The sequence below is a fragment of the Populus euphratica genome, unplaced genomic scaffold, assembly GCF_000495115.2.
Source record: "Populus euphratica unplaced genomic scaffold, PopEup_1.0 scaffold1455.1, whole genome shotgun sequence".
NCBI lineage: Eukaryota > Viridiplantae > Streptophyta > Magnoliopsida > Malpighiales > Salicaceae > Populus > Populus euphratica.
The window spans coordinates 7,696-10,414 of record NW_011501307.1 but is presented as its reverse complement, the minus strand read 5'-3'; the positions used below and the strand labels follow the sequence as shown (position 1 = coordinate 10,414).

The following is a 2,719-nucleotide window of genomic DNA, read 5'->3' as shown; positions in this document are numbered from 1 at the left end:
TTAACAAAGAAAAAGTCGACGTCAGAAATTGTGATTAACAACAAAGATGCTGATAATCTGAAAACAGACCAAGTAAACGCCAAATGCATCTCTAATACTTCCACAAGAATTGTAGATGGAGACATCAAGCATGAAACAAACACAAACAAATTGAGTGGAGCAGAAAATGATGCCACGCATAAAAACATTCAATAGCAAATGAATCGAAGAGGATGGAAGATTCCCAATTTCAAGATTCAAATGAACATCAACAGACAAAGACAAGAAGACATAGCCGGATGCATTGCCTAGTTTCTCGATCTCTCCTCCTAGTCTTCTATAAAATTGAATGATTTATCTGGATACTGAATCAAGAAAATAACAGCTGAATTTGCCGAAGGTGAAAATCCTCAAAACAGAAAATGGGCAACCCACATATTGTAGTCATACCTTATCCAGCACAGGGCCATGTGATTCCCTTCATGGAACTCACACAATGCCTGGCAAAACAAGGGTTCAAAATCACATTCGTGAACACAGAGTATAATCACAAGAGGGTCTTGAAAGCATTGAGGGGGAACATTAATCTTGGGGGTGAAATTAGTCTTGTTTCACTTCCAGATGGACTAGAAGCTTGTGGGGATAGAAATGAACTGGGAAAGTTGTCTAAAGCAATTTTTCAGGTCATGCCAGGGAAGCTAGAAGAGCTCATAGACAGGATCAATATGTCAGAAGAAGGGAAAATTACCTGTATAATTACTGATTGGAGCATGGGATGGGCTCTTGAAGTGGCAGAGAAGATGAAAATCCGACGTGCTATCTACTGGCCTGCTGCAGCTGCCATAATATGCTCATTGATCAGTATTCCAAAACTACTAGGTGATGGAATCATTGACGGCGATGGTGAGATCATCAATCACAAACCTTTTAGTTATTCTGTTGCAATATTATAGTGAATTAGCGTAAACTGTCTTGTTTTCTGGTAGCAATTTGGTTAAACAAGTCCAATCTCAGATTATCAAAGGTACTTGCAATAGTGACAAGTTCCACGTATCAGATCTTCTAGACCTTCAAAGTAGGATTACCTACTATCGATTATTAAAACTTTAATGTTCTTTCTTTAAAGGAACTCCGCTAAATAACCAGATGATTCAGTTGGCACCAACAATGCCTGCAATGGACACAGCAAATTTTGTATGGGCCTGCCTTGGCGACTTTACCACACAGAAAATTATATTTGATCTCATGGTTAAAGCCAATGAGGCAGCGAAAATGGCAGACAGGATAATTTCTAACTCGGCTTATGACCTTGAGCCTGGAGCTTTTTCCTTCGCCCCAAACATTCTACCTATAGGACCACTTCTGGCAAGCAATCGGCTAGGAGATCAGTTGGGGTACTTCTGGCCAGAAGACTCAACATGTTTGAAGTGGCTAGACCAGCAGCAGCCCATGTCAGTTGTTTACGTCGCATTTGGTAGCTTTACTGTTTTCGACAAAACACAATTCCAAGAGTTAGCTCAGGGTCTTGAACTGTCCAATAGATCATTCTTGTGGGTTGTCAGGCCAGATATTACCACTGAAACCAACGATGCCTATCCAGAAGGATTTCAAGAGAGAGTAGCCACTCGTGGGAGGATGGTTGGCTGGGCTCCTCAACAGAAAGTCCTTAGTCACCCTTCTATCTCTTGCTTCTTGAGCCATGTGGTTGGAACTCCACCATGGAGGGTGTAAGCAATGGGGTCCCTTTCTTGTGCTGGCCATATTTTGCTGACCAATTCCTTAATGAGACCTACATTTGTGATGTTTGGAAGGTGGGATTGAAGTTCGACAAAACAAATGTGGGATCATCACAAGGGAAGAAATCAAGAATAAGGTGGAGACAGTTATCAGCGATGAAAAAATCAAGGCAAGAGCTGCAGAACTCAAAAGATTGGCCACGCAGAATGTTGGAGAAGCTGGTTATTCAAGCGAGAATTTCAAGAACTTCATTGAATGGATTAAGTCATGAACAAGAAGAGGTTTTAAACTTGTCTGCACTCCATGCTCTGTTTTTCTTTTGATTCCGGCACGAACTTTGGAAACTAAAAGGAAGAAAGAGAACTTAATTGTTAAATACCTTCTTCGGCAAAAACTACAAATTAAGTAAATCGTACACATGTACTCACAAACGTACCCGCAATCGCATCAAACACATAACAAAGCAAAAACACAAAGAAAGATAACAAGATAAGAAACAGAAACTGCATAAATACCAAAAGTAATTAGAATCTCACTAGTGCAGCAGTGCTGCTATTCAGATGTGATATTTATACTCTAAACATCTTCACGGCTAATGAATAATATGTTACGTCATGTAATTCCACGTTGTATTAATCTTATTTATATATAAAAAAAATATTTAGTATTAATAAAAGCTTTTTTAAATTTTTGATATTCATTTATATTTATATTTGATTAATAAATCTAATTTTGATTAAAATCTATGAAACAAAAATCTTTAAATATAAAATTATAAAATTGTTATAATAACAAGATTCTTATTGCATTAAAACATCGTTACTAAATATTTTTAGTCAATGTTCTATTAAGATTGAACATCAATTAAAATTATTAACACCAATATTTTTTTTTTCTTTTATCAAAAGAAACATCTGAAATATTAGTATTTAATTTTAAATATTTCTCTAAATAAAAATAGCTTTTACATGAAAATAAACAATTCTAAAGAACTTAAAATTAG

General features: G+C 36.6%; 1 pseudogene; it reads left to right on the top strand.

The window, feature by feature from the left end:
• The first annotated feature begins 253 nt into the window (after nucleotides 1–253).
• LOC105117634 (UDP-glycosyltransferase 83A1-like) lies at nucleotides 254–2,126 on the top strand (annotated as a pseudogene).
• Nucleotides 2,127–2,719: the final 593 nt, after the last annotated feature.